At 36.3% G+C, this 16,978-nt stretch overlaps 1 pseudogene; it reads right to left on the reverse strand.

Moving 5' to 3' along the window:
- Positions 1-13,685: 13,685 nt before the first annotated feature.
- On the reverse strand, positions 13,686-15,222 carry LOC109396527 (olfactory receptor 688-like; annotated as a pseudogene).
- Positions 15,223-16,978: the final 1,756 nt, after the last annotated feature.

Raw genomic sequence — 16,978 nt, forward strand, 5'->3', positions numbered from 1 at the left:
GATAACTAACAGATATTTTGCTGTGTATAATGTGCTCTCATGTATAATGCACACCCACATTTTTGGTCCTTACTTTCAGGGAAAAGATCTTTTATTTTAATTTTTTAATTCAAATTTTTGTTTGCATTTAGGTTTACATATGTTTACATTTGTATTACAAAAGAATTTTAGCATTTATTTTTTAACATATTATGGTAAAGAAATTTTATGTAACAAATAAATACAAAACACAAGAACAGATACAAGGTACAATAATTTTTTTTTGGGGGGGTACAGGGTTAGAGCTAGGGTTAGGGTTAGCTTTAGGGACAGGGTTAGGATGAGCATTAGGGTTAGGGTTAGTGTTAGAGAAAGGGTTAGGGAGAGGGTTACGATTAGAGTTAGGGTTAGGGACAGGGACAGGGTTAGGGTTAGGGACAGAGTTAGGGTTAGGGTTAGGGATAGGTTTAGGGACAGGGTTAGGGCGAGGGTTAAGGTTAGGGTTAGTGTTAGGGACAGGGTTAGGGTTAGAGACAGGCTTAAAGTAGAAGAAATTTTAAGTACTGGTAACAACTTTATAATATTTATGCATCATAGAAGGTCAAGAACTCTTCGTCATTGCAAGTTCATTGTAAGTCCGACAAAACCGATTGTTGTATTCCAGGGTATTATTTTGCATAGGACATTGTTATTGATTTCTAGAGTTACACTTTTAACTCATAAGCATAAATAAAAGAATTAAAAACATTTATATAGATGCAGAATTAATAGTACCCATGTATAATGTGTATTTTTATTTTTCCCTCACAAATTAGGGCAAAAAAGTGTGCATTATATGTGGCAAAATATGGTATTGTTTTTTGCTGCTTTTAAGATTCTATCTTTGTCTTAAACCTTTGGCATTTTAATTATGATGTGTCTTGGAGTGGACCTCTTTGGGTTCATCTTGTTTGGAACTCTTTACATTTCCTGGGCTTGCATGTCTGTTTCTTTCACCAGGTTAGGCAAGTTTTCTGTCATTTCTTCAAATAGGTTTTCAGTTTCTGCACTCTCTCTTCTACTTCTGGAACTTCTATGATGCAAATGTTGTTATGCTTGATGTTGTCCCAGAGGGTCTCTTAAACAATCCTCATTTTTAAAATTCTTTTTTCTTTTTGCTGTTTTGATTGTGTGTTTTCTGCTACCTTGTCTTCCAAATCTCTGATTCAATCCTCTGTTTTATCTAGTTTCCTGATTATTCCTTTCAGTGCATTCTTTATTTCAGTTATTGTACTCTTCACTTCTGACTGGTTCTTTTTTATGGTTTTTATGTTTCTGCCTCTGTGTGTGTGTGTGTGTGTGTGTGTGTGTGTGTGTGTGTGTGTGTGCACACGCATGCACTTGCTATCTCTTTGTTGAAGTTCTCACTAAGTTCCTTGAGTATCCTGTTACTAGTGTTTTGAACTCTGTCTCTGGTAGGTTGCTTGCCTCCATTTTGTTTAGTTCTTTTTCTAGAGTTTTCTGCTGTTCTTTCATTTGGGACGCATTTCTTTGTTTCCTCATTTTGGCTGCCTCTCTGTGTTTGTTTCTATGTATTAGGTACATTTGCTATTTCTCCAAGTCTTGCTGGGTGGCCTTATGTAGTAGGTGCCCTGTGGGGCTCAGTGGCACAGTCTCCCTGGTCACTTGAGCCAGGTGCTCCAGGAGTGTCCCTTGTGTGGGTTGTGTGTGCCCTTCTGCTGTAGTTGAGCCTTGATTGTTATTAGCATATCAGTGGGTAGGATTGACACTCAGGTTGACTGACTGTGGCATTAGACCAGGTCCACAGCTTATGGGCTGCTGTGCAGGGGCTTACCCCATGGAGCATATATCTTTTTGAGTTAGTTTTTTGTTTGTTTGTTTGTTTTCTTTGGATAAATACTCAGAAGTGGAATTGCTGGGTCATATGATAGTTCTATTTTTAGTTTTTGGAGGATTCCCCATATTGTTTTCCTTAGTAGCCACACAAATTTGTAACCCCACCACAGTGCATGAGGATTCCCTTTTCTTCATATCCTCACCAACCCTTGTTATTTGTTGACTTTATTGATCATAGCCATTCTGACAGGTGTGAGGTATTATCTCATTGTGGTTTTCATTTTAATTGCCCTGATGATTATTAGTGATGTTGAGCATATTTTCATATGTCTGTTGGCCATCTGTATGTCTTCTTCGGAAAGAAATGTCTATTGATATTCTCTGCCCATTTTTTGATCAGTTGTTGTTGTTGTTGTTGTTGAGTTGTATGAGTTCCTTATATATTTTGGATATTAAATTAATACCTTATGAGATATGTCATTTGCAAATATCTTCTCACATTCAGTAGGTTGTCTTTTTGTTTTGTTGATGGTTTCCTTCACTGTGTAGAAGATTTTTAATTTGATGTAACCCATTGCTTATTTTTTATTTTGTTTCCCTTGCCTAAGGAGACATATCCAAAAAGATATTGCTAAGACAGATGTTAAAGAGTTTATTACCTATTTTTCTTTTAGGGGTTTTATAGTTACAGGTCTTACATTTAAGTCTTTAATCCATTTTAAGTTTATTTTTGTATATGGTATGCGAGAGTGATCCAGTTTAATTTTTTTGCATATATCCATCCAGTTTTTATTTGTATAGTTTCTATTTTTTTAATTGAGCTTCTTTGTATTTTCCTTTAATTCTTTATATGGTTTCCTTTAATGCTTTGAACATATTTATCATAGCTGCTCTGAAGTTTGTGTTTGATAAACCCAACATCTGGGTCCACTGAGTGACAGTTTTGATGACTGTTTCCCCCTACCATAGGTCTTAATTCCCTGTTTCTTTTCATATCTCAACTTAATTTTTTAAAAAACTAGACATTTTAAAGAACTTTTTTTTCCCCCTGAGGTGCTGTTGCTGTTTTGTTTGTTTTTAGTAATGTTTCCTGGAATCTGTGGAATCTGTCTCTTTCACAATGCTCAACTGATGTTACTGCTGAGATATTTTTAAAACTTTTATTTTATTTTTTAAAAATATTTTTATTGTGGATTATTGGGGAACAATGTGTTTCTCCAGGATCCATTAGCTCCAAGTCAAGTAGTTGTTTTAGTTTAGTGGTGGAGGGCACACCTCAGTGGCTCATGTTGGAATCGAGCCAGCAATCTTGGTGTTATGAGCACTGTGCCCTGAGCTCTAATCACCTGAGCTAACCGGCCCAGGTCCCTAAACTTTTATTTTTAAGCTCGAATTTTTATGGGTTGCCCTATGTCTGCATAGGTTAATGGGCTACTAATGATTTATCAGATGTATCCAAATACCTTGAGCCAGTATTACTTCTGTCCTCTACTAATAGGTCTGTGTATGGCTTGGGGAGCACATTCAAAGTTCAGGCAGTTTTTGAATCTTCCCTAGCTTTTATTTTTCCTTCAGACTCCTTGAGCCTCTTTTGCATATGTACTCAGTTTCCTATGCCCAGTTTCCTCAGCTTTGGATATGTGGAGAGTTTGGGCTCTTTTCTCCCTTGAATGCATGTACAATCTTTCAGTCAGTCAGGCATGTATGGAGAGCTTATTAAACCCCCTATGCTTATTTCATTTGTAATATCTCCCTGGAAACCTCTGGTCAGTCTTCCAGTCTGCTGTGTGCACCAATCAGGACAATAGCCTTTGGTTAGAATGGCTGCAGGACTTTTCCATTTGGCACTGGGTATGGGTTTTCCATTCTTCCTTCTGAATCAAGTCAGCCCCTTCGGGCAGTGAAGCTACTTATTTTATACCCAGTCTTTCCCTGGTAAAACTATCATACTGACCAAGCTGGGGCTGGAGGAGGTTGGATGAGGGCAGCCCTAGGCAAGAACAACAGAGTCCTATGCCTCCTACTTGAAGTTTAGCAGCTGTTCATGAATAAATGTATCTCAATTTGTGGTTTTCCACTGCTTTGTGGGCTCTGTGGTTTCCAGAGCCATGAAATGAATATTTCTGATAGTTTTTTTCTAATTTTACAGTTGTTTCCTAGGTAGAGGATTCATGACTTCTTCATACTGCCATACTACTATATTTTATTGCCTAAAATTTTTTTTTGAGGTAAGATGAATACATGTCCTTAATATTATGTTTGGCCAAACATGCCTCATACTTGTGCCCCCTAGTTTACAGCTCTTTAGCTTGGACTTATATGCTTAGTTACTCTTCCCAAAATATTCCCGTAGAGTCAGGAGGAGTTTCACCCTCAGCTGCATGGTGACCTGGAAGCGATCTATACCCTGTAGGTTTTCCAGGTAAAATATAGGACACCAAGTTAAGTTTGAATTTCATATAAACGATGAATACTTTTTCAGTATGAGTAGGTACCAAAATATCACAGGTAAGATGTATACATTTCCTCAATATAATATTTGGCTATGCATGCTTCATACTTACCACATGGCACATCATTTTACTAAAAAAATTACTTGCTATTTATGTGAAATTAAAGTTTAACTGACATCTTGTATTTTTATTTTCTAAATCTGGCAACCCTCACTTGTTCTTCTTTGCCATTAAGCCCAGGACATCAGTTTTATTTCCTCCGAACACAAACACATGTGCTGGTACACACATGCATGAACACACAAACTTCACTTATGGTGAGATTTTCCTTTAAGGGATCTCCTATGATCTTTGATGCAATTAAGTCTAGAATATTGGGATCATCTTCATCTACTCATCAGGGAAGTTTATATCATATTAAACTCTAAAATGAAGAGATTATGGGGCTGGTGATTTCATTACCTTCTTCCAGAAAGTTTCTTGGCTCCAATACAAATTAGCTCCATATACAGTGAGAGAGGTCAGCTTTTTTCAAGCCACAAAATAATTTGTGTTACATTCTTGTCATACACAATTAATTTTTGCTATGCTAATTCTTCTAGAAGAAAGAAAATCTGCTGCCTTCCCTGTTAGACAAGCATCTGACAACATTAAAAAAATAATAACTTAGTTCACGAACTATGAATTTACCCTTTTAAAGTGTATAGGTCAATGGTTTTTAGTGTATTCATAGAGTTGTGCCCGGCACTCACAGCCCCTGACAAACACATGTCTACTTTCTTTCTCTATGGATTTCTCTATTATGCATATTTCATGTTAATGGAATCATACAACATATGACTCTTATTTTGGTGTGGCTTTTTTCAATTAGCATAGTGATTTTAAGATTCATCCATGTTATAGCATGTGTCAATACTTCATTCCTTTTTATTGCTGAATAATATTCCAATATATGAATCTACTCATTTTTTTCATCTATTCACCTCCTGATGGACATTTGAGTTATTTCCATGCTTGAAACCTTTAAATGTAATTGAAACCATTAAAAGCAATGTATATAGTTCCACTAGGCAGGAGCCACCTCTCATATTTATTGTCATTTACAATATTTTTGTTTCTAGAGAGTGTAAGTTTTTATTCATATGTTAGCTAAGAATTTATATTTTCTAATGAAAAAGGGAAATCAAATCCCAACCAGGGTCGGTTGAGTTTCAAAACCTGTGCTCTTTTGCAGTGCCACATATCCCGTTCTTTAAGTTTGTTTTCTTTGGATAAATACCCAGAAGTGAAATCGCTGGATCATATGGTAGTTATATTTTTAATTTCTTTGAGAAGCCTCCTTAATGTTTTCCATAATGGCTACACCAATATATGTTCCCAGCAACAGTGCACAAAAGTTCCTTTTTTCTACATCCTTGCCAACTCTTGTTATGTCTCAAATTAAAAAAATTTGAGAAGGGATTACTTACAAAGGGACTATTTATAAGGATGTAGTCAGTAAGAGATCCTAAGTGATAGTGCAGTTACCTAGGGCTAATAATAGCACTAGTCACAACCTCTAGACCTGAAAGGATGAGTGTTTGGAATCCTGAAGTAGAGTTGGCATAGAGAAGGTTACCTTGAGAGGAGGTTTTGTTGTTGTTGTTGTTTGTTTGTTTTCTTGTTTGATTGATGTTGAATTCATTCTATCTTCAGATGTGAGTTGTGCTTATTAGTTTTAATGCCATTCTTCATGGTGGTTTTGCTCAAATATGTAGTTGTATTTGATGTTAAAGAAAAAATTGCACTAGACATGATGAGCAAATGGAAGTTGATTTTATTCTGATACTATTACCAGCAATGGGAAAGAAAGCACAGACCAAGTCTGGATACCCTGCTCTGCTAAAACAAAAGTAAGATTGGGTTGGGGTAAGGTGTCTCATGGAATGGATTTAAGCCCTGGGGTGAGCTAGTGGAAAAGTACTGACGGACTTTAGTGGGAGGTTGATCAATGGGATGTGTCAAGCACACTGAGTTATTCCTGAGATTGCAAATGTTTTTGTCTGTGATTAGGCCATCTGTGTTTGCTAATTGGCGCCTTTGGAAGTTAGGCTTCTACTCTCCACAGAGACTGAGAGATGGGGTGCTATCTCCTTCAATGTTTACATTTCAAGAGATAGTTCCCAGGTCCTTGAGAAAGACATTTCCTGGGTTATATAACTGGTAAGAGGTTAGAAGATGATTTATATACACTGCAAAGGAGCAGAGAAAGAATGTACAAGTTTTCTGAAGCAAATGCTATAAGAAAAGAGAGGTCAGGGGACTGTAGTCAGAAAGAAACCTGTCTAAAGTTTAGACCAAGCCATCTTGGTCATTGGTTAGTTGTTTTCCTTTCTAGTAGGTAATCTCAGGATGCTGCTGCATTTGTTTGATGCAACCTGTTGTAGAGATGTGAGGGGTGCCAATAACTTGATTTATGGTTTCCCACACCTCATAGGATATGGTTGTTTATAGCCTCATGGGTCACTGCTGCCCTGTTTTCTGATCCAATCTCTGATATTCTGGAAACATCAACAGCTATTGCTTGACTTTTAGCCCAGTTTTTGGTCCAAGAGTGTATGTACAGAAGGATAGGCATGCTTGGCTACTCCTACTGTGCTACCTATTAGTCACCAGGTTGGTTTTCTCATGGCCCTATGCTTCCCTCAGTATCAGACATTTCTCAGTCTGAATCTACATTCTTTTCATAGCAATCTTTTCCTGTACATCTTTTGGGCTTCTGTTCTTTCATAATTCCATCACAGTTGCCTTTCATCTTTGGTGTGTACCTAATTTTTTTCTGTATTATCAATGGCTCCTCATTTGTTACTAATTGCTTTATTATTGACTATGTTGTTAGTGATTACTAGGTTTTGTAGTGGGAGGAGGAAGCTGCAGTGAGTGCTGAATTTGTTATGTTGATTCAGAAATCTTTGGAACTTATTTATTCTTTGAAAATTGTAAGAGTTTTTTTCATGGCACAATATTTTATCAATTTCTGAAAATATTGCATGAAAAGAATGTGATGTGAATGTATTACCTGTTTTTACTGGGAGTTAGTTCATTCAACACTCATTCAAGCCCACCTTTCCATAACTTCCCACTATCACAGAGTCTGGGAAACTAAAAGACTTAACGTTTGAGTCTTCCTTATAACCAGAGATGAACATCAGACTCATTTCTGACTAAACAGATGTGAGTAAAAGTCTATTAATGCTTCCTTTTAAATTTGTTCCTTTTTTTATCTGAATATGGAGTATGGTAGCTGTGGCTTAGAATGGCAGAGCAGTAAAAAGAGACTGGTCCTTCGAGTGCACAATAGACTTGCTTTAACAGTTCCAAACTGCCTGATTCTCTCTTTCTGTCTCTCTCTCTCTCTCTCTCTCTCTCTCTCTCTCTCTCTCTCTCTCTCTCTTTCTCTCTCTCCCCCCATTGTGTGTGTGTATAATATGAGATAAACTCAAATTTGATTAACTGCTATAATCTATTGTCTCATATGCAGCTAAACACAATCCTAATTGATAGTTTGTTTACAAATATGAAGAAGGCACATTTTCCCCCTTGATTTTTCTGGCCATGTGGTGGCCAGTCCATTGTCATAAAACTCTTGGCTTCTGTTTACTCTTCACTCACTATCCAGAGTAATAAAAAAAATTATTATTTTTTCTTAATTTTCTTAAATTTATTGGGGTGACAGTGGTTAATAAAATTATATAGGTTTCAAGTATACAATTCTATGGTAAATACATCATCTTAATATTGCATTGTGTGTTCAATACTCAGAATCAAATCTCCTTCTGTCACCATATATTAAACCCTCTTTACCCTTTTCTTCTGCCCCCACCATCCTCTTCCTCCAATAACCACCATACTGTTGTCTGTGTCTATGAGTTTTTGTTTGTTTTTTCATTTGTTGCTTTCAGTTTTGTATCTCACATATGAGTGAAATCATATGGTTCTTGACTTTTTCAATCTGACTTACTTTGTTTAGCATGATATTCTCCTGATCCACTCATGTTGTCCCAAATGGCAGTATTTCATCTTTTCTTATGGCTGAGTAGTAAAGAAGATGGATGACATCTTTATCCAATCATCTATCAAAGAACACTCTAGCTGTTTCCATTTCTTGGCCACCATGAATAATGCTGCAATGAATATATATATATACACACACACAAATAAATATTTTCAAAGTTTTGGGATAGATACCCAGGAGAGGGGTTTTTGGGTCAGATGGTAACTCTATCCTTAATTTTTTGAGGAATCTTCATATTGTTTTCCATAGTGTCTGTACCAATTTATATTCCCACTAACAGTGTATGAGGGTTCCTTTTTCTCCACAACCTCTCCAACACTTGTTATTACTTGTCTTGTTGATAATAGCCATTCTAACAGGTGTGAGGTTGTATCTCACTGTAGTTTTGATTTGCATTTCCCTTATAACTAGTGAAGTTGAGCATCTTTTCATGTATCTGTTCGCCATTTGTGTGTTTTCTTGGGAGAGATGTCTGTCAGGTCCTCCACCCATTTTTTAATTGGATTGTTTGGGGTTCTTTTTGTTGTTGTTGTTGAGTTGTGTGAATTCTTCATATATTTATATCTTAATCCCTTATTGGAGGGGTTGCTTGCAAATATCTTCTCCCGTTCAGTTGGTTGCCTTTTTGCTTTGTTGATGGTTTCTTTTGCTGTGCAGAAGCTTTTTAGTTTGATATAGTCCATTCATTTATTTTTGCTTTTACTTCCCTCACCTTTGAGATCAAATTCATAAAATCCTCGCTAAGACCAAGATCTACAAGTTTAGTACCTAGGTTTTATCCTATGTATTTTATTGTTTCAGGTCTTATATTTAGGTCTTTGATCCATTTTGAGTTAACTTTTGTGTATGATGACAAATAGCAGTCTAGTTCTATTCTTTGGCATGTGGCTTTCCAATGTTCCTAGCACCGTTTATTGAAGAGGCTTTCTTTTCTCCATTGTATGTTTTTGGCTTCTTTGTTGAAAATCATTTGCCCATGTATATGTGTTGTTTCTGGGCTCTCAATTCAGAGTAGGGATATCTTAATCTGAGCAGTTAATGTAAAAAAAAGTCTAGTAAAATTCAGTCCCTTTCTCTTTTCTTGTCTCTGGAGCATGTGTCCCTATGGCTGTCAGCCACGTGGTAACTCCAGTTGTAAAATTCTATGTCTACATAGGAATCTGCAGTTTTGGAGAGTCAAGTGGATATAAGAAATTGTTAACATTTGGTTAATAGACAGGGATACTAAGAAAGAGGGTATAGTAATCTATAATTTGGGCATTCAAAATATATATTTTGGTCTTGTTTTTTTTTCTTTTTCTTTTCCCACTTGCAGCCAAATTAGGCTATTAGACAGAAGTCACTGTGTACTTAGGAAGGGAGGAATTGTGCTTCACCTTCTTGAGGGTGGTGTATCCTAGTAAATGATTTGGAATTTTTCTCCATGGGTTGTTTGTCTATTGCCCCCTATGTATTTATTTATTGGAACACTTGTTTATGTTAGTATGGACTCATGGATATTTATTTCATACTTCAGTTATAATCCAGTCCTAGAACACCTGACATGTAAAGAACTTTAACTCTACATTGGGCACAATGCGAAAGTTATAAGTTCAGGCGCAGTGCATCTACTAGATGCATGTATGACATTTATTAATTTAAATTTAAAATGAATGAAAATAATGTGTAAGCATGCTTATTATTTATTCAGAATGAAATTTTAATTTGCCACAAAGTAAAAACAATATATGTTTATTACATAAACTCAGTATAAAAATCAACAGAAATTCAAAACATAAAACTAAAACAAAATTTGTCATTTAATAAAATAACAAAAACTAATCTGATTGCTCTTCATTAGCTTCATTGCCATTGAATTTTGTGTTGAAACAATGTTCACAAATCATTGTCGCATGTTCTAAGCACAAAAATTGTTTGCAAAGTTTACAGAAGTGTTTGGAATACCTTTGTCTTTTGTTTCCTATGCAAGGTGCACACCGTTTCCTTTTGTTTGACGAAGTGGTGGCCTCAGGTTCTTCTGCTTGAACTTTGACAGTAGGTGTAGTAAAGTTCTGCAATTTTTGTTGGAGAAGTGAAGGAATTCCCCTATTTTTTGCAGCTCTTTGGTTCATATGTTTGGCTACCAATTCCCTACTCAACTGTTTCAGAAATAAATGTCTTATTTTTAACTTCATTTCCATTCTCTAGGTATAGCACTTGTCATTAATGCCACTTATATTTTATCTTTCCAATAAAATATTCATCTATTTCTTTGTTACTACTTTCTTGATCACTTTCTGAAGGAGAACTTTCTTGCTCAGTGTCAGAATTTTTGTCTTGTTCTTCAACTTGATCTTCACCATCTGTGTCACTTCCATCTTCAAATTCAAGTTCATTTTCATCATTATCAGACTCCATCAACATCTGTAGCAATATCTCAGCATCTTTTGGGTCATTGGGATTATAAAATCTTTGAAGTTGAGCCATTTTAGAAGGTAAAACCTACAAAGGAAAAATATTACCCTAAACAGGCACAATGAATCTGTCAGATTAATTAGAAAATAAAATACCTAATTATTAAGTTTCAATAATAAAACCATACTTACAATCTTTTTCTGGAATGTCTGAAAAGATAGTACTATACAAAAAAATCCGTTGAGAAAATGTAAAAAATATCTCAAATAAGTGCAACGAATCTGTGAGATTAAAGATGCTGCTATGAAATGCATCTTTACTGCACTAAGTCACAAACACGACTAGCGATAGGTTATGGTAGAGGGGGAAGATACGGAAGCGACGAGTTACAATACTTAAGTTAGCTGTTAGATATTTGGAAATTTGTGTGCAATGAATCTATGAGATCAGTTGTGCCCAATGGAGGGTTAAATCATTGCTCCTATTCTTTAAAAAAAAGCTGATAAAAAGAAAATTAAATGACTTTTCTTGGACTCATCAGAAAATTGACATTGCAGGGCAACCGCAACCACAAATTTGGAAAAACTGGTGAATACAGAGAATGTGGCTAATTGGAGCAGAAGCTGCTGGAGCCACAAACTGGTAGGAAGTCTTCAAAGATAATTTTGATAAATGCTGGAGGATGAGTGTGGACTAGCATGGGAATGAGAAGTACTTTAAACTGCTGTCTTAGGGAGGCCCCACATTTTATATTCAGCAATCCCTTGAGATTCTTTTTTTTTTTTTTAAAGATTTTTATTGGTGAATTGGGGGATGGGAACAGTGCTGGGAAATTGGGGGAAAGGGAACAGACAAGTTGCTGTCATTTTGTTCTTCAGTCTAGTTGCAGAGGACGTTGCTTCACTGGCCCAAGTTGCCACCATCATTGCACTCTTCCCAGGTGAGGCAGATCAGTCGCCAGCTTCTGGATGGCCGCTCACGCTGGCTGCTGGCCGCTCACGCTGGCTGCTAGCTACACACGTTAGCCCATGGCAACCCACTGCAGCAGGGGTTGGAGCCTACACCGTCGCTGGCAACTCATGGCAGCCCAACTCCAAGTTGAGCTATTGTTCAGCATCTTAGCTGTAGAGGGCAGTGTCACTGGCCCTCATATGTGGGATCCGAACTGGGGCCCTCTGGCATCCCAAGCCGGTTCTTAACCAATGAGCCACTTGGCCGGCCCATCCCTTGAGGTTCTTATAGTAAAGAACCAAGAATAGTCTGCTGGCTCTGGCAGTGGAGGGGAAAGAGTTAACACTGTGAAATACCTCAGAGCATTCCCCATAACAGAAAACTCCTCTCCAGTGAAAAGATACTATTAAACCCATATCTCACCTAGGGGAAGGGTATTTCTCTGACTCCAGGATGTCAGTTAGCCCTGTGGCCTCAGTTTTCTGATGGGTAGAAGAAAAGTGGTTGATTTTCAGTTTTTCCAGCTTTTCCTTGATATAAAGATAAGAGTGACAACTTCTAAACTCCCTTTACCTGTTGGAGCTGAAACAAAGTGTCTCTGAGTTTTCTTTTACACTTAGATTTTAGTCACATGAGTTTTTTCTAATTTCACTTTTTCAATCTCTCTATACCCAATTAAAGATGTTTTCCCATTATTTCTACTTGTTTTCACTTGGAAGCTTTTTCTGAGTTATTGTATCAGCCATTAGTAGAAGTGGAAACCTAATCTCTTTTATGGCCAGATTAGAAGAAATTCCAGTATCTTTTTTGGGGGGACTTATTTTTACTCCTTGAAATGCCAAAGAATTTCAGGAACTTAGTCTAAACACTGTATGGAAAGAGAAACAGGCAATTTAACCCATCCATTAGCTCACTACTGTTTATCAGCTGTCAGTGCTTCTGTTCTTGGTATGTGGAATCACTGTTAAAACAGGTGAAAGTACATGGTCAAATTCTGCCTTATTGATAGATGTAATAAAGCCCTTGCTATCTAGCTTACTCTGTCAAAGGAAGGATGATTTAATTCCTTGAGTTTTAATGGTTCTCACTATTGAGCTTGCAAATTTACTGGCACAGTTGGGACTTTCTTCTCAAAGTCTGCCCTAATGCCATATGATTGTGTCAAGAGGTCCTTGTAAACTTATCCACATGTTACCCTAGAGCCAACATTCCACTTTTGCTGATCTATACTCTGGCATTGAAATAAATAAATAAATAAATAAATAAATAAATAAATAAATAATAGCTAAGAAAGAAAGAAAGAAAAAAAAAGAAAGAAAGAAAGGAAAGAAAGTTGTCAACTTTTCTTGTCCACAAATTTATATCATTTCTCTTCCAGGGAAAGTCCCATTTTAGATAATTTTTGTGTCCTTTATACTGCCAATGAATCATAGGATCACACTGGGATTTTCTTATGTCATCAGAAAAGTTGAAGTAATGTTAAATGTTAAAAAAAAGTGGTTGAAATATTCCTCTTAGTGTTTAGTGCAAATCAGCTGCACTAAAGTTGGCAAAGAGTTTGTAAAGCAACCAAATAATCCTGTCAAATTCTTGACTCATATATATGAGGGGTGTAAATGTCTAACTATTACATTGTTTTGTACACCTGAAACTAATAAAAAACCCCAGAATAATCTGTAGACGATGTATAAGACATCATTTGTATAAATTTTGACATTTGAAATACTGTATTTTGTTTATGAATACATAAGTACAAAAAATAAACTGAAAGTCATCATGAAAAAAATATTCTTGAGTTATGTAACCAAGAGGATCCTCTAGAGTGAGTCTTTCTCGAGGTTTTAAAATCTGCTGTGTTCACCATCGGACAGGAAAATTGCTGCCAATTTTAAATGGAAAGTTCTTTTATTAATAGAGAAGTGATATAGAATCTCAGTTAGATTTTTATTGTAATCTAATCCTTTTATTGGAATCTAAATTTACATTTTTAAAAATTAGTAGTCAGTTTGAATAGAGACCGAGGGTTAAGAGCAGGGCCTCGAGCCTGCCTGCGTGGGTTCCACTCTGCAGCTTCCTTCCCGTTTGACTTTGGGCAAGTTTCTCAGCTTTCTTGCCTCACGTGCAAAATATGTAAATAGCAATGGTATTTGCTTCATTGGGCTGTTATGGCAATTAAATGAGGTAATAGCTGTTAAATGTTTAGAATAGTGCCTCGCACATAGTATGTGCTATACGACATAGATAAATTAATTTGACTTGATGTCCAGGCAATTGGGAGATGTGAACTTTTAACCCAGGACCATTGTGCTGCAAAGCCTGTGTTTTTTCTGTAATATTGATTATAAAATTCTATTGTTTAAGTTGGCTCGCTTCCTGGACACATTCTCACCCAAACAAAGGACCCTCTGGAAGCCTCCTCTCAGCTTCTGTGTCCTAAGGGCATACATCATACAGTTGAGGGATGGGGGGCTGACACTGCAGCACCTTGAGAACCGAGATAAAGGGAGGCCTTCTTCCAGCCAGATGGATGACAGATATAACAATGGCTGTATAGGAAGAAAAATGAGGATGAGGTGGGAGCTGCAGGTATTCAGGGCCTAGATATTGCTTCAGCAGAGTTCAGCCTCAGCACTGAGTGAATAATCAAGCATGGGAAGCAAAGACCAAACCCATGTGATCCCTAACCATAAGCCAGGCCAAGGCTAGCTGGTAAAACCTGTTAATAGTGATGTCATCACAGGCAAGACTGGTGACCCCAAGTTAGCGCACAGGCCGAGGTCAGTCTCATTCCTGGAGCAGCAGTGTCCCTGGGCAGCCAGTACGGGCATTGGGATGGTCAACAGGGCATTTCTGAGAATCACAATATGACTGATCACAAAAACCTCAGTGACTATGGAGGGGTACTGAAAGGGATAGCAAATAGCTACATATCTTTCCATGGCCATGCAGAGAAAAATGTCTGACCCCATGCCCATCACAGAGTTGATAGCATAAACACTGAGAGAGACGCAGGGCTTTGGCATCAAACCAGAAGATAGCCACAATCTTGGGCATGGTGGTGGTAGTAGCCAGGCCAATGTCCACTACCGCCAGGATACCAGGGAATTGATACCAGTAGACTCATGCAGAGTAGGCTCACGTTGGAATGGGATCAAGATGAGGAGATTGGCACCAACAGCTAAGAGGTAGAGCAGAGCCAGGGGCATGGAGAGCCAGTGCTGCCATTTATGAATGCCTGGGCCCTATCAGGAAGAACTCAGATACTGGAAACCTTGAGCTATGAGTTATACTCAGGGTGGTATCCATCTCATGTGATGTCTTCTTCTCAGCATCTTCCCGTGAATTAAGGGGAAACAAGAATAGGCTGTGTTTTGCTCAGCTGAAGATCAACATTTGTGTTAAAGGTATAAGACTCACCCATAATAACTCAGTCCTTTTAACATAACATCCTCTGGGAAACATTCAGATAAGAACAACAGAAGAGCCAAAATAGTTTCTAAAACAAAGATTTTTAGCAGAATAAAAGTGAAGCTTTACTGGCTTTGTTTCTTTGACATTCTGGGTAGATTTTTTTATATATATATGTAGGGAATATGAACACAAAGCAGAAAACATATACTTTATAAAGAACCCAAATTTTCAGGAAGTAAAGTTAGAGGGCAGAGAAGTTTTTTCCATTCTTGCAGATCTTCAGAAGAGAATAAGTAGCCACAATGAGAACGCTGAGAGTGCTTTGCTTTTAAACAGTGCCTGTGGTTGGCAAATTGTTTCTGACAAAACCCATCTCATCTATTCTTCACCAAACAGGTGTTGTTATTCACATATGAGGATTTAGTAGTTGAATGATTTGTCTAGGTAAGAATCATATATTGATAACACTAATAAGTGAGAAAGCTTCGCAATATTTTAATCTTTTGCATTTCATTCCTGCGCTTTTTCCATCAAATAGCCAAAAGGTCAGTTCCCTTTAGGAATATAATTTCTTTCCTATTCTGATTATAAAAATAATGATAAAGACATACATAAGGCTAAATTTGTAAATCATCAATTTTATTAATAAAAGATATAAGGAGAGAAAATTACCAGCAAATTTTCAACCACTTCCAGGTTTTTGTATGGTATAGGTTGGAAATATAGCAGGCATTTATCATACACATTTGAGTCTTTTTATTTACGGTAACTAAATTCATGGCTCATTCTTGGCCCTTTAATACTTGATCCTTCATTCTTACACTCTTGGTTTTTTCATTCTTGTATTGTTGTAGAACATTTTCAAGTATTTGTATCAAAAAGTGCATTTTACTTTTGGAATCCTTCAAAAATCTGAGAATTCTTTTTGTTACCTTTATTTGTAAATAATGCCTTACTCTGTCAAATGTTTAGGTATCAGTACTTCCTTTCTCAAAACTTTACCTTTGCTTCTTTTGATGGTCTTAAGTGTAAGATCAAGGCGCCATCCCTCACCACTTCTGTGAAGAACGAATAACCATCGCCTTTGTAAATTATAATAAACATATATTACCCATAAAATTGATAAAGAAAAATAAAACAATTGCACCTTTATAAACCAAAAAACATACCAAGAAGAATAACTATAAATCAAAATTCCAACATCCAAGGTAATGATTTTTAACATTATGAAATATTTCATTTTCAGCATTTTTCTATGTAGTCTTTTTATACAGTTGAAGTTTCTTGTAAGTAGAATTGTTGATCATGTGCTTTTTCTAATACAGTACAATTTATTGGGAAACGCTTTATAAACATTCGATCTTTTTATAAACTTTATTTTCAATCATTACTAACTGTTATCATATGGTTTTATAACATTTTCCCCAATGTTTGTTTATTTTTTACATGCTGCATATATATAATTTGGAATATATGTATATTTTACCTTTAAAAATCATACTTATACTATTTTTCTTTTATGTGTTTTCTATATTTTCTAACCTTAAATAGAACTCTAACCAAGAATTTATGGATGGTCCCCATGGGAATCTGCAAACTTTCTAAATTGATATGGAAAAATTTTGTCCATATTTGCATTATTCTGAGGGAAAGAATTTGTTTAGCTATCATCAAATTCTCAAAACATTCCATTATCCAGACAAGAGATAATTAAAGAAAATCATTCTTTGCTCAAAAATTTGACCAACATTTACTTTTGTATGACTTTTAATTTTTAGTGGTTGACTTTTTGGTTTTGAGACACAATTTATTTACATGGAATTAATTTTGCTGTTAATAAGAGGCTTATAAATTTATTTCAAATAGCTAAACAATGGCTTTTATATCTCTGAGCAAGTGA

Source organism: Hipposideros armiger, unplaced genomic scaffold, assembly GCF_001890085.2.
Source record: "Hipposideros armiger isolate ML-2016 unplaced genomic scaffold, ASM189008v1 scaffold_525, whole genome shotgun sequence".
NCBI lineage: Eukaryota > Metazoa > Chordata > Mammalia > Chiroptera > Hipposideridae > Hipposideros > Hipposideros armiger.